At 48.4% G+C, this 15,401-nt stretch overlaps 1 protein-coding gene across 3 annotated transcripts in view; it reads left to right on the top strand.

Annotated features, from left to right (window-relative positions):
• The window catches only part of HASPIN (histone H3 associated protein kinase), a 134,966-nt gene that overhangs the window by 4,733 nt on the left and 114,832 nt on the right, over positions 1 to 15,401 (top strand). The window contains exon 1 of one of the 3 annotated variants that reach the window (XM_044284043.1): positions 12,599 to 12,629. The exons of the other annotated variants lie outside the window; for them this stretch is intronic. The gene's annotated coding sequence lies outside the window, so the exon portion shown is untranslated. Of the gene's footprint in view, positions 1 to 12,598; positions 12,630 to 15,401 lie in introns of those variants that run through there. 3 annotated transcript variants of the gene reach the window in all.

Here is a 15,401-nt window from a genome sequence, read left to right as displayed (position 1 = left end):
CAGGCAGCTCTGGATTAAACGCTTGGATTAAAGCTTCCGCCCCTGCCGCTGTACGGACAGCATACAGTGCAGTAATGCCGGCAAGGGACCAATCGGAGTGGTCCCTTGCCGACAATCGATCCGATTGGTTAGTCTGTGCAGACTAACCAATCGGATCGCGGCAGTGTTAAAATGCCAGTTTCAGGCTCTGATCTGCGCTCTGCGGAGTGTCCTCGTGCCCCCCCTTGTCCCCGCCTGCCCCTTATGCACCCCGCTCCCATCCACATTCATGCAGCCTGCCCCCATTTGCGCTGCCCCCGGTGCGGTTCGGTCCCCCTGCTGTGTGTGATGGCGGCGGGTCCATTCCTGAGCCGCCGCCATCAGCAGAGAGTGTCAGCTCTATGCTGACACTCTGCTGTAACCCCCTAAACTCCCTCTATCAACAATCGGGGCTGCCGCGCTGTGATGGCAGCGCCCGGTAGTTGCCATGGCAACCGGACGCTTTGCAAAAGCGTCCACTGTAGCCACCTACAGGACATCTGATAGTATTATACTTTGCAACGCAAGAGCATAGCAAAGCATAGTACAGCCATCGGCCCCACTGGATCTTCAAGATGGAAAAAAAAGAAGTGAAAAAAAAAAATTGCCTTTTCGCGCACTGGGCCACCAATGTTTATTATACTGGGGTGTTGGGGGGGGGGGGCGCGCACTGGGCCACCAATGTTTATTATACTGGGGTGTGGGGGGGGGCACACTGCGCCACCAATGTTTATTATACTGGGGTGATGGGGGGCACACTGGGCCACCAATGTTTATTATACTGGGGTGTTGGGGGGGCACACTGCGCCACCAATGTTTATTATACTGGGGTGTTGGGGGGGGGGGCTGCACTGGGCCATCAATGTTTATTATACTGGGGGGGGCTGCACTGGGCCATCAATGTTTATTATACTGGGGGGGGGGGCGCGCACTGGGCCACCAATGTTTATTATACTGGGGTGTTGGGGGGGGGGGCACACTGGGCCACCAATGTTTATTATACTGGAGGGGGGGCGCGCACTGGGCCACCAATGTTTATTATACTGGCGTGTTGGGGGGGGCGCACTGCGCCACCAATGTTTATTATACTGGCGTGTTGGGGGGGCGCACTGCGCCACCAATGAAGATAACTGACCTGTTGATACAAATACAGGAGGCGGGTGCCGGAATCAAATAGCCGGCACCCGACCTCTATGACAAGGAGCTGCGATCCGATGCAGTTAACCCCTCAGGTGCCGCAACTATTTGTATTAACAGGTCAGTTATCTTCATTGGTGGCGCAGTGGCCACAGCCCCTCCCCTCCCCCCGTCTCTCTTCTTATTGGCGGCAGCAGCACAGGGGGGAGGGAGAGACTCCTCCTCCACTGCACTGCTGAGAAGAACATCGGCGGCGGGCAGAGAACATCAGCTCCTGTGCCGCCGCTGTATTCAACTGCAGAGCTGCGGCGGGTCTAGTCGCAAATGGTGACAAGACTAAAAAGTCTTGGTCGCCATCTGGAGCCCCCCCCCCCAACCCCAGTATTAAGTATAATCATTGGTGGCAGTGGCCCCAGGGTCCTCCACTCCCTCTCATTAGTGGCAGTGCCAATCGGAGCCCCAGCAGTGTAAGAATAAGCCCCTACCAAACAAACAAGACAAACGACAATTAACAGTGTGGGATCCACATTAGTGAATCACCGTTGTGCGAAACCGCTGGTAATATTGCAGTACCGCGGGACCGAACAAAAAAGCAGCACCATATGCAGTCTTTTGGTGGGGTACCGCAGACTAATAAAAATGCCAGAGGCAAATAAAAGGGTGGGTCTTACCGGTGGTGCCAGTTGGGACTTTGTAGTCCAAAATCCTGGAGGATGAGGGGCTTCTCGGGTCCGAAAAACACGTCCTCTTTTTGATTTCACCTGGTGCCAGGGGCTGCAGGGAGAATCTATCCCTGTTTTTGCCCTACTTGGCCTGTAAATCCCTAGGTGCCTCCTAATACGGGGTCCTTTCCCCGCAAGGGGTGGCCTCGTCCGGAACCTAACCCTAATAAGTGAACCCTAATTGGCCCTATAGGGACAGCGTAAATTGGCCCCAAAGGGTGATGATGGCTGGTAGGGTAGAAAGATATCTAAATTCTGATAGATTTATTCTGCGTCCCTACGCGTTTCTGACGCCCGCATGTGATGTCAGCGTCTGTCTGGACAGACGCTGACATCACATGCGGGCGTCAGACCACACTCCCGCTTCTCATGGCACCAGCAACACGGTTTCCATGACCTTAATAGTATCCGGACTGATTTGGGACCACACTGGTCTAGTCAGGTCTGCGCAATTCTTTTTTGGCTGACCCCTTTCCCATTATTTATCACAATAGGACAAGGGTATAGACCTAATCCTCCACCCCCGACCCCTGTCCCCTGATGAGTCGGGGGGTCTTCATTCTCTATGAAGTGGAGGCACAATTTTTTGTTCTGATTTATTCTCTATTAGATGAAACGCGTAGGGACGCAGAATAAATCTATCAGAATTTAGATATCTTTCTACCCTACCAGCCATCATCACCCTTTGGGGCCAATTTACGCTGTCCCTATAGGGCCAATTAGGGTTCACTTATTAGGGTTAGGTTCCGGACGAGGCCACCCCTTGCGGGGAAAGGACCCCGTATTAGGAGGCACCTAGGGATTTACAGGCCAAGTAGGGCAAAAACAGGGATAGTTTCTCCCTGCAGCCCCTGGCACCAGGTGAAATCAAAAAGAGGACGTGTTTTTCGGACCCGAGAAGCCCCTCATCCTCCAGGATTTTGGACTACAAAGTCCCAACTGGCACCACCGGTAAGACCCACCCTTTTATTTGCCTCTGGCATTTTCATTAGTCTGCGGTACCCCACCAAAAGACTGCATATGGTGCTGCTTTTTTGTTCGGTCCCGCGGTACTGCAATATTACCAGCGGTTTCGCACAACGGTGATTCACTAATGTGGATCCCACACTGTTAATTGTCGTTTGTCTTGTTTGTTTGGTAGGGGCTTATTCTTAAAATAGTTCAAATAAACTCTTCAGTTTTAAAACGTTACTGCCCCTCACTCTTTCTATACATTCTTTGTTACAGAGCAGTATACCTTGGGAGAGTGCTCGTACACTATCTCCCTCTAGGGACCACCCTTTTGTTCCCCAGCAGTGTAAGCCTGGGGCTCCGATCGGTTACCATGGCAGCCAGGACGCTACTGAATCGCTGGCTGCCATGGTAACATCCCTGCTGCTGTGTGCACTATGCACAGGGCAGCAGGGACAGTGAAGTCCTATTCACCCTGATAGAGATCTATCAGTGGGAATAGGACAAGGGTTCTAGCCCCTAAGGGGGTTAATATTTAGTAAATAAAAACAAAAACCACCAAACTACAAAAAGTTTAAATCGCTCCCTTTCCCAATTTTACATATAACATATATAAACAAATAAAAAAAACATATTACACGTCACCACGTCGGAAAAAGTATAAATATTTAAAAATATCTCCTATGCGGTGAACGCCGTAACAGAAAAAAAATTACATTTGTGCAATTAGCCATTTTTTTTTGTCACCTTGTCCCGACATAAATTAGGTTAGGACTGTTCTATTATGGTCCAGACGTTCCAAAAAATGTGGAATGCCCGCGCCACACGGCTTTTTTTGGTGTTTTATTTTTTTCACGTGGTATTGAGTATCGTAATACTTTTTTATGGTATCGTGACAACCCTAGGGATGACGTGTCGTTTTTTTATTTTATTATTATACCATAATTATATGTATTTTAAATTTGGCGACTAAAAATTTTATTTGGCTCCTTGATATATAGATATATATACAGACCAAAAGTTTGGACACACCTTCTCATTCAAAGAGTTTTCTTTATTTTCATGACTATGACAATTGTAGATTCACACTGAAGGCATCAAAACTATGAATTACCACATGTGGAATTATATACATAACAAACAAGTGTGAAACAACTGAAAATATGTCATATTCTAGGTTCTTCACAGTAGCCACCTTTTGCTTTGATTACTGCTTTGCACACTCTTGGCATTCTCTTGATGAGCTACCTTTTTTGCTACCTGCAACCAACAGGATTATGTGCATACTACTAGCAATAAAAGTTTGGAAACAAAAGTATTCCAGTTGGCTGATAAAGAGGTCAGATTGTTTTGGACCATTGAATCGCTAAAATCCTATAAGAAAAGCGGACGGGTCCCCAGAGGCTTACGCCTATTTAAAGAAATTGTACAATATGAGGACGATCCCCTCTTCACTGGGGAGTGGAAGGCAGCACATCAGAGATTTTCTTTAGAGATCATGGAACTTGTGCTGGTTCGTGACCAGCAGGAATACACTACAGTCACAGAAGAACTAACAAAAGCAAGAGAGGAGCTTCAAAAACGACTCCTCGAATCGCAGTTTAGTGGATTTGAGAAAAGGCTAAACAAGAAATTACTAGCCACACAGGCAGACATTAAGGATCGCAAAAGGGACAAATTCATTAGCGACAAAAATGATTACGAATCAGATCGTGTCTTTGATTGGGGCAAAAAGCGGATCCGCCCTAAGCGCGCGCCACGTAGAGGACGCCATAATTTCTGGGCCACCGACTCCGAATCAAGCTTATCTGAAGGGAATGGAGCTAATTCAGGTGAAGAAACGACCCCTTTAGAAAAGGCACGAGAAGGGGGCGTGGCAGACGCAGAAGACAAATCCGGAGGGACCAGGAAATCTACAAGGAGGAGACGTCAGGTTTCTTGGCGTCAGTAGATCCCGATGGACTGAATGCACACGTACCCACTGAGGATGTAGTTGTCAATCTCACGGGCTCTGAACTGCCCCCTGGCTGTATCTCACTCCTCAATCGAGGGCTGGGATACAGCCTACCTGGACAGTTCAACCTAGTTGATTTTGAGATTGACTTGTTTTTGTCCATTCGCAAATTGTACCTTAAGAAGCTGTTCTCTGAGACCCCTTCCCAGGTCCTTGACCCCTTACAGGGGGAGGTCCCAGCTACCATGTCACTCACTGATTTCCACCTGCTAGGTAAATTCAGTGACGACGAGATATCCTGCATCCATTTCCTTTCCAACACCGAACCAGATGAACCTATGGATACTGTGGATCACTTTAATAGATACACAGGAGGCATCAGGTCCACCTTCCTTCCTCCCATGCCGGCCGGCTCACCAATAGACCTTTTCCACAAGCGAGTTTTGAGAGAAATACGTGCGCTGGTGTACCCCGCAGCACCTTCTAACCTTACGGTAGAAGAATCCCGTGCTCTTTTGTGGTTGAGGAAGCAGAATAATATGGTCATTAAGCCGGCCGACAAGGGAGGGAATGTGGTCCTAGCTGCCTAGGGAATACTATATGGAGGAGGCATGTAGGCAGCTAGGAGACAGTACGGTGTATTCCAAGTTAAGGGGAAACCCTATACCCGATATATCCTCCAAGCTGTGTCGACTTATTAATCAACATGTGTATAATGGGCTCTTACCTAAAACTATGAGGGATAAACTCATTCCGGCCTTTCCTAAAATCCCGACTTGGTATTTTGTACCAAAGATCCATAAATCTCTGACCCGACCTCCGGGTCGCCCCATTATTGCGGGAATTGGTTCAGCGCTGGAGCCTCTGTCTGGTTATATCGACTGGCTTCTTAGACCTTTGCTAAGAGGCACTCAGACATATCTAAAGGATACGGGAGATTTTCTCCGGGCACTCCGATGTCTTGAGTGGCAGGAGGATTTCAGTCTCGTATCCCTAGATGTCGAAAGTCTATATATACCCGGATCCCCCATGATCTAGGACTCCAGGCAATCAGCACCGTTTTAAGCAGAAGCAACAAGAGTACGGCATTTGGTGACTTTATCCACGAGGCATTGGACCTTGTTCTAAGCAATAATGTCTTTCAATTTGATGGACAGTGGTACCGCCAGGTACTAGGTACAGCTATGGGCACGCCTGTTTCGTGCACATTTGCTAACCTGTACCTGGCGGTATTTGAGGAGACTTACATTTTCTCAATGGATAACCCCTACATGCGCCACATCCACTTATTTTTAAGTAGGGGTGCACCGAAATTTCGGCGGCCGAAAATATCGGCCGAAAATGCACCTAATCTGTTTGTGCCGATATTTTTACATATCGGCCGGAAATAGCGGGGAGGAGCTGGGGGCCGGTGCGTTCACTGTGCTCCGGCCCCCAGCTCCAGTAGTTATAAAATGTTGTACAATTAATAAGCATTCTATTCACGAGGCCCCCCTCTGCAGTATTACATTCAATACAGCCACTTCCTACTCACAGGGCTGTGCTGGCCGGCCGGGCAGACGAGCGGCAGCATCACGACTGACGTCACATGCCTGCGCCGCCTCCTTCATTCAGAAAGTAGGCCGGGCACATGACGTCAGTCGTGACGCTGCCGCTCCTCTGCCCGGCCGGCCAGCACAGCCCTGTGAGTAGGAAGTGGCTGTATTGAATGTAATACTGCAGAGGGGGGCCTCGTGAATAGAATTAATTGTACAACATTTTATAACTACTGGAGCTGGGGGCCGGAGCACAGTGAACGCACCGGCCCCCAGCTCCTCCTCCCAGTCCATCCCCGCTATTTTCTATTAATTGTACAATTGGGGGGGGGTCTGTGGATGGCACTGTTATGGGGTGGGGGGGGGTCTGTGGATGGCACTGTTATGGGGTGGGGGTCTGTGGATGGCACTGTTATGGGGTGGGTGGGGGTCTGTGGATGGCACTGTTATGGGGTGGGTGGGGGTCTGTGGATGGCACTTATGGGGTGGGTGGGGGTCTGTGGATGGCACTGTTATGAGGTGGGGGGGTCTGTGGATGGCACTGTTATGGGGTAGGTGGGGGTCTGTGGATGGCACTGTTATGGGGTGGGTGGGGGTCTGTGGATGGCACTGTTATGAGGTGGGGGGGTCTGTGGATGGCACTGTTATGAGGTGGGGGGGTCTGTGGATGGCACTGTTATGGGGTGGGGGGTCTTTTAAAAGTATTTGGGCAAAACGGCGGTTTCGGTTTCGGTCAAGGGGTATCCTGAATTTTCGGTTTCGGACCAGAATTTTCATTTCGGTGCACCCCTATTTTTAAGATATGTGGATGATATTTGTCTGGTCGGGGAGCGAGGGGTCGTGTCGTGCATTTGTCGATCATTTGAACGCACGTAACCGTATGAACGTGAAGTTCACCATCAACTTTGGTGGTGAGGTTCTGGATTTTCTAGACGTACATGTCATGGTAAAAGATGGGGTGTTACACACCAGCGGCTATCGTAAGCCAACGGCGACCAACTCGCTCCTCCACCAGACCAGTTTCCATCCACCGTCTGTCAAACGCGCAGTCCCGTATGGGCAGTTCGTCCGACTGCGCAGGATAAATGATACAGACGAAAGTTTCCATCGACAGGCTGGGGAACTCAAGGCTAGGCTGATTGATAGGGGTTATCCATTGAGAGAGGTCTCATTAGCCCTCCAAAAAGCGGCTCGGTTAGACCGCAGCATCTTGCTCTTGGAACAGGGTACCAATGCCAAACCCTTGCGCTTTGCTTTTTCTTTTCAGTATAGCCCGGTTGCTGAGATGGTTCGACAGGTTATTAATCGCAATTGGGACTTACTTAAAGGGGACTCTACTCTTAACAGCTTCACCAACAACAGACCATTGGTCACATTTAAAAGGTGCCCTATACTCAAAGATAAATTGGTTAGGGATGAGAGTTGGCTTAGGAAACCTGTGGGCAATTTTAAATGTGGCCATTGTTCTTTTTGTGCATTAAACGTCTGCAGTGAATACCTACAAATAGGTGGGGTACAACACACAGTACGGGACTTTATTAATTGCCGTACGTCCTACGTGGTATATGTAGTTTTTTGTCCTTGCAAGCGTTTCTATATAGGAAAAACAATTCGCCCTCTATTCGAGCGCATTCGCGAACACGTTGGCTCCATTCGATCAGGTAGAGGCAGTCCACGCCTCATTGAACACATCTGCACGGCCCACGATGCCCATCCACGTTGCCTCTCCTTTGCGGGCGTGGAGCATGTCCGTCCCATCCCCCGGGGTGGAGACCGGCATCGCCTGCTCCTTCAGAGGGAGGCAAGGTGGATCATGCAGACGGAAGCAATGCATGCGGTGGGAATGAATGATAGGAATGATATTATTATTATTTATTATTTAAGCGCCATTCATTCCATAGCGCTGTACATATGATAAGCGGTGCACATACATAACAGACAATTGTACTAATCATAAACAAGATGAGTTACAAACTGGTACAGAAGGAGAGAGGGCCCTGCCCGTGAGGGCTTACAATCTACATGGTATGGGAGAAGGACACAGTAGGTGCGGGTTGAGTTGGTCATGGCGGTATAGAGGCAGCAGGGTCATTGGTTGTAGGCTTGTCTGAAGAGGTGGGTTTTCAGGTTTCTTTTGAAGGATTCCACTGTAGGTGAGAGTCTGATATGTTGGGGTAGCGAGTTCCAGAGTATGGGGGATGCACGGGAGAAATCTTGGAGTCGATTGTGGGAAGAGGCGATAAGAGGAGAGGAGAGAAGGAGGTCTTGTGAGGATCGGAGAGTGCGTGTGGGGATGTATCGGGAAAGTAGCTCAGAGATGTAGGGAGGGGACAGGTTATGGACGGCCTTGTATGTGTTTGTCAGTACTTTGAAGTGGATTCGTTGGGCAATGGGGAGCCAGTGAAGGGATTGGCAGAGGGGAGAGGCAGAGGAGTAATAAGGTGAGAGGTGGATTAGTCGGGCAGCGGAGTTGAGGATAGATTGGAGGGGTGCGAGGGTGCTAGATGGAAGACCACAGAGGAGAATGTTGCAGTAGTCTAGGCGGGAGATAATGAGGGCATGTACGAGCATTTTCACAGATTCGAAGTTAAGGAAAGCACGGATGCGGGAGATGTTTTTGAGTTGGAGGCGGCAGGTGGTGGAAAGGGCTTGGATGTGCGGTTGGAAGGAAAGGGCAGAATCTAAGGTCACTCCAAGGCAGCGGGCTTTTTTGACTGGGGATAATGTGCAGCCATTGATCGTGATAGATAGGTCTGTTGGGGGGGTTGAACAAGATGGGGGAAAGATTATGAATTCTGTCTTATCCATGTTAAGTTTAAGAAAGCGAGAAGCGAAGAAGGATGATATAGAAGATAAACATTGTGGGATTCTTGATAGTAAGGTGGTGATGTCTGGACCAGAAAGGTAGATTTGTGTGTCATCAGCATAGGAGTGATACTGGAAGCCATGGGACTCTGAGCTGTCCCAGGCCAAAAGTGTAGATAGAGAAGAGCAGGGGTCCTAGGACAGAGCCTTGCGGGACACCAACAGAGAGGGAATGAGACGAGGAGGTGGTGCGGGAGTGGGAGACGCTAAATGTCCGGTCTGTGAGGTATGATGTGATCCAGGAGAGGGCCAGGTCAGTGATGCCAAGAGATGAGAGAGTTTGCAACAGAAGGGTGTGGTCAACAGTGTCGAAGGCAGAGGACAGGTCAAGGAGAAGGAGGACAGAGTATTGTTTCTTGGTTTTGGCTGTCAGTAGGTCATTGGTGACTTTGGTAAGGGCAGTCTCGGTCGAGTGGTGGGTTCGGAAGCCGGATTGTAGGCGGTCAAAGAGGGAGCAAGAGGAGAGGTGGGAGGACAGTTCAGAATGGACATGTTGTTCAAGTAGCTTTGAGGCATACCGAAGAAGTGATATGGGGCGATAACTGGACAAGGAAGATGGGTCAAGTGAAGGCTTTTTGAGGATGGGTGTAATGGTAGCATGTTTAAAAGCAGAGGGGAAGACACCAGAGTTTAGTGATAGATTGAAGAGATGAGTTAGGGCTGGGATAAACACTGTGGTGAGGTTAGGGATGAGGTGGGATGGGATCGGGTCAAGTGCACAGGTGGTGAGATGTGATCTGGAGAGTAGAGTGGAGAGTTTTTCTTCTGTAATGGTGGAGAAGCGGGTTTTAGGGGGAGAGGACCGAGCAGTTGTGTAGAGGGTCTGTGTAGTAAAGCTTTCTCTGATGTGGACTATCTTTTGTTTGAAATATTTGGCAAAGTCCTCAGCTGAGAAGAGAGGAGAGGGTGGGGGCGCTGGGGGGCGGAGAAGGGAGTTAAAAGTGCTAAAAAGTTGTTTAGGGCTGTGTGACAGGGAAGATATGAGAGATGAGAAGTCGCCTGTTTTGCATCAGCGAGTGAGGATTTGAATATGAGAAGGGATTGCTTGTATGCGGTGAGATGATCTATAGAAGGGGATTTTTTCCATCGTCGCTCAGCAGCCCTGGAAGCTTGTCTGAGTTTCTTGGTCAGGTTGGTGTGCCAGGGTTGTCTGTTGATTTTCCGGATTTTATGTGTGAGGGGGGGCAACAGTGTCCAGAGCTGTACTTATTGTGGTGTTGTATAGGGTGGTAGCAGCTTCTGGGTCTTGGAGGCAACAGATGGTAGAGAGTGGGAGAAGAGAGTCAGAAAGCAAGCGAAGGTCGAGATGTTTAAGGTTCCTGCGGGGGTGTGCTGGTGTGTGGACCGGGGGGGCTACAGAAGAGACCAGTGAAGAGAAGGTGAGTAGGTTGTGGTCGGATAGGGGGAGAGGCGAGTTAGAAAGGTTAGATAGGGAGCAGAGGCGGGTGAAGATCAGATCCAGAGTGTGGCCATCTCTGTGGGTGGGAGCTGAGGACCACTGTGATAGGCCGAAGGATGAAGAGAGCGACAGGAGTTTAGAGGCGGCCGAGTGGCAGGTGTCAATAGGGATGTTGAAGTCACCCATGATGATAGTGGGGATGTCGGCAGAAAGAAAGTGTAGTAGCCAGGTGTTGAAGTGGTCAAGAAAGATGGTGGCTGGGCCTGGAGGGCGGTAAATGACAGCTACTTGAAGGTTGGAGGGAGAGTAGATGCGAACAGAGTGTACTTCAAATGAGGTGAGCGTAATGGAGGGTGGCAGTGGAGTTGTGCTGTAGGAGCAGGTGTCTGATAGGAGAATACCAACTCCTCCACCATGTTTGCAGCCAGGGCGGGGGGTGTGAGTGAATTGAAATCCACTATAAGAGAGTGCAGCAGGGGAGGAGGTGTCTGAGGGTGTCAGCCATGTTTCTGTGAGACCCAGAAAGGAAAGGTTTTGAGAGATGAACAGTTCATGGATGTACGACAGTTTGTTACAGACGGAATGCGCGTTCCATAATGCTCCTGCAAGAGGAGCCAAAGGGGCAGGGGTCAGAGGAATGGTAATTAGGTTTAAGGGGTTGCAGGAATTTGTAGAAAGAGATTTGTAGTGGGACATGGAGGTGATGGTGGGGATTTGCTGAGGGGGTCCTGGATTTGGAGAGATTTCACCAGCAGTAAGGAGAAGCAGAGAAAGTGTTAATAGGTGAGAGTAGGAGAGGACAGGAGGTGTCTGTGTGTGGGGGAAGGAAGTGTTTTATGTTGGCAAACAGGTTTGTGCAAGCGATCAGATGAGGAGGTAAGATGGAAGAAGAGATGAATAGTTCCTTGCTGGGTGAATGGATGTGGGGGTATTTCAGGAGGTTGTGGAAAGGTAGGAGGAGTAAGAGGAAAAATTTAAACATTGTTTGCATTGACTATGCCTAATTACCTGTGGTCCCCCTCTGGTCCCATTCTGGTATAATTCAGTCTGTGCACTTAAGGAGTTGCACTTGAGAGCTGTTGCATGTGGAAAGACCAAGGTCTGAAAAGACCTAAGACCTTAGATTTATACCACTCAGTGATCAATCAGGTGTGACCAAGAGGGGAGGGGGCTACATATGGACTAATCAAGGGAGGACCAGATACAGGGGTGAAGTAGTGTAAACAAATACTCAATAAATCCAGCAGGAAAAGAGACATTAATAGTTTAATGCGAACATACCAGGGTTTAGAAGGAGAGATGAGAGGGGGTGGACAATATCAGACTGGGAAAGCTGGGTGTAGCAGTAAGGTTCAATGCGAACATACCAGGGTTTAGAAGGAGAGATGAGAGGGGGTGGACAATATCAGACTGGGAAAGCTGGGGTAGCAGTAAGGTTCAATGCGAACATACCAGGGTTTAGAAGGAGAGATGAGAGTGGGTGGACAATATCAGACTGGTATGTCAGTGTTCCTATGAGTCGCATGTGCTCGATATAGAGATGCCCCCTTTTTTTGTTTATATGCTGCAACTACATACATATCTTCTCTTTTCCCGCATTGGCGAATTCATTACATAAATGTGACTGGGCACACGTGGTCGCGGGGGTCTGTATTCTTGACCCTTTATATTGCCACCACTCATTGGTGATAATTCAAATATTGCCACTTGAAATTCAATGTATGTGCTGTGCTTCTGCATTGCGCTCCCCAACATTCGCCTTTTTCTGATGTGTTTCTAATTTCGGTGCTATCTCTTTGTAATATGTTTTCATTATAATCGTACCTGTTGTTTGCATGTATTTTAGTTTTGTCATGTATCTGTGGGAGCGAGATAGTTGCTGACGGCTTCGGCCGTCCCCCTATCCACCTGCATAAAGCGCACGTATGCGCAATGACGTATCTAGTGGCCTGAGGAAGCGCGATCCCGCGCGCGAAATGGCCGTCGCCGCTTGCAACTTTGTGTCCGCCCCTGGAGGAAGCTTCAATAAAGAAGATTTTCATACTTCGGTGAGTGCCGCAACTTTGTTCACGTCTTCTCTTCATGTTGCATTCTCTTGATGAGCTTCAAGAGGTAGTCACCTGAAATGGTCTTCACTTCACAGGTGTGCCCTGTCAGGTGTAATAAGAGGGATTTCTTGCCTTATAAATGGGGTTGGGATCATCAGTTGCGTTGTGGAGAAGTCAGGTGGATACACAGCTGATAGTCCTACTGAATAGACTGTTAGCTGCTTTTTTCTTGCCATAATACAAATTCTAAGTAAAGACAAACGAGTGGCCATCATTACTTTAAGAAATGAAGGTCAGTCAGTCCGAAAAATTGGGAAAACTTTGAAAGTGTCCCCAAGTGCAGTCACAAAAACCATCAGGTGCTACAAAGAAATTGGCTGACATGCGGACCGCCCCAGGAAAGGAAGACCAAAAGTCACCTGCTGCGGAGGAGAAGCTCATCCGAGTCACCAGCCTCAGAAATCGCAGGTTAACAGCAGCTCAGATTAGAGACCAGGTCAATGCCACCCAGAGTTCTAGCAGCAGACATATCTCTAGAACAACTGGTAAGAGGAGACTGTGTGAATCAGGCCTTCATGGTAGAAGATCTGCTAGGAAACCACTGCTAAGGACAGGCAACAAGCAGAAGAGACTTGTTTGGGCTAAAGAACACAAGGAATGGACATTAGACCAGTGGAAATCTGTGCTTTGGTCTGCTGAGTCCAGATTTGAGATCTTTGGTTCTAACCACCGTGTCTTTGTGCGATGCAGAAAAGGTGAACGGATGGACTCTACATGCCTGGTTCCCACCGTGAAGCATGGAGGAGGAGGTGTGATGGTGTGGGGGGGCTTTGCTGGTGACACTGTTGGGTATTTATTCAAAATTGAAGGCATACTGAACCAGCATGGCTACCACAGCATCTTGCAGCGGCATGTTATTCCATCCGGTTTGTGTTTAGTTGGACCACCATTTATTTTTCAACAGGACAATGACCCCAAACGCACCTCCAGGCTGTGTAAGGGCTATTTGACCATGAAGGAGAGTGATGGGGTGCTGCGCCAGATGACCTGGCCTCCACAGTCACCGGATCTGAACCCAATCGAGATGGTTTGTGGTGAGCTGGACTGCAGAGTGAAGGCAAAAGGGCCAACAAGTGCTAAGCATCTCTGGGAACTCCTTCAAGACTGTTGGACGACCATTTCAGGTGACTACCTCTTGAAGCTCATCAAGAGAATGCCCAGAGTGTGCAAAGCAGTAATCAAAGCAAAAGGTGGCTACTGTGAAGAACCTAGAATATGACATATTTTCAGTTGTTTCACACTTTTTTGTTATGTATATAATTCCACATGTGATAATTCATAGTTTTGATGCCTTCAGTGCGAATCTACAATTGTCATAGTCATGAAAATAAAGAAACCTCTTTGAATGAGAAGGTGCGTCCAAACTTTTGGTCTGTACTGTGTGTGTGTGTGTGTGTGTGTGTGTGTGTGTATATATATATATAATGAGAAATAAATGGCGGCATTGGAAGAAACAATGTGGGTGCTATGTCCAGGGATGTAGCTGCTTACCCCATACAATACAGATGAAAAACGGACAGCACTCCAAGTAAAAGTAGTGGTGTTTATTCACCCATGTGGAGGGCAATGTTTCAGCTCATACAAGAGCCTTTTTCAAGCTTTGAAAAAGGCTCTTGTATGAGCTGAAACATTGCCCTCCACATGGGTGAATAAACACCACTACTTTTACTTGGAGTGCTGTCCGTTATATATATATATATATATATATATATATATATATATATATATATATATTTTATTTAATATTGTTTTTAGTCTGGAGCCCTGCAAGTATACATACAGGTGTGTGCTGAGCAAATATTTCTGTAGGTACGGACTATACAGAGACTATACTATGACTATAGCTCCAGAAGTGGAAGAGGAGCACTATGGACGGACTGTAATGGTGAACAGTGTAAGTGTAGGTACGGACTATACAGAGACTATACTATGACTATAGCTCCAGAAGTGGAAGGGTAGTGCTATAGTCGGACGTAATAGTGAACAGTGTAAGTGTAGGTACGGACTATACAGAGACATTGCTATGACACAGCTATAGCCGTCACCAATGTGAACATACTGTGAATGTTGAGAATGAATGACGGTCATGGGAGGGATGGAGGAGTGTAGAGGGTTAAGGGAGTATAGATGAGAGGGTTCAGTAGGGTGACAGCTGTGGGGAAGAAGCTGTTCCTAAACCTGCTGGGTTTAGTCTGAAGGGTCTTGTAGCGCCTTCTGGAGGAGTGTATTGGCAGGACGAGGAGGCCCTGAGAAGGATGCGGGCTCGGCTGCAAAATATCGGCCAGCATTTCTCTAATTTTGTAAGAAATGCTTCAGAAGGAGCCCACAAAGTATGGAGAGTTTATGATGAAAGATAAAAGGATTTAATTTGCATAAAAAGAAAAGGTTACAAAGTTTAGGAAGAGAAAAATTAAAGCCCAGCAGATGAATCTCATACAGTAACAAGCAACAAAACCATTTCAAATGAGTGAAAAGGTTATTCCCTTAAAGCGACGGGGGTCTGTCGGAGGGAGCGACGGGGGTCTGTCGGAGGGAGCGACGGGGGTCTGTCGGAGGGAGCGACGGGGGTCTGTCGGAGGGAGCGACGGGGGTCTGTCGGAGGGAGCGACGGGGGTCTGTCGGAGGGAGCGACGGGGGTCTGCCGGAGAGCGCCCCCCAATGTCATGAGACGAAGCCCCTTTATAGGCTGACTCTCCATAGTTACATTGTATC

Source organism: Bufo gargarizans, chromosome 3 (genome assembly GCF_014858855.1).
Source record: "Bufo gargarizans isolate SCDJY-AF-19 chromosome 3, ASM1485885v1, whole genome shotgun sequence".
Lineage (NCBI taxonomy): Eukaryota > Metazoa > Chordata > Amphibia > Anura > Bufonidae > Bufo > Bufo gargarizans.
The sequence above is the reverse complement of the archived record's forward strand: the minus strand, read 5'-3'. Positions and strand labels throughout refer to the sequence as shown.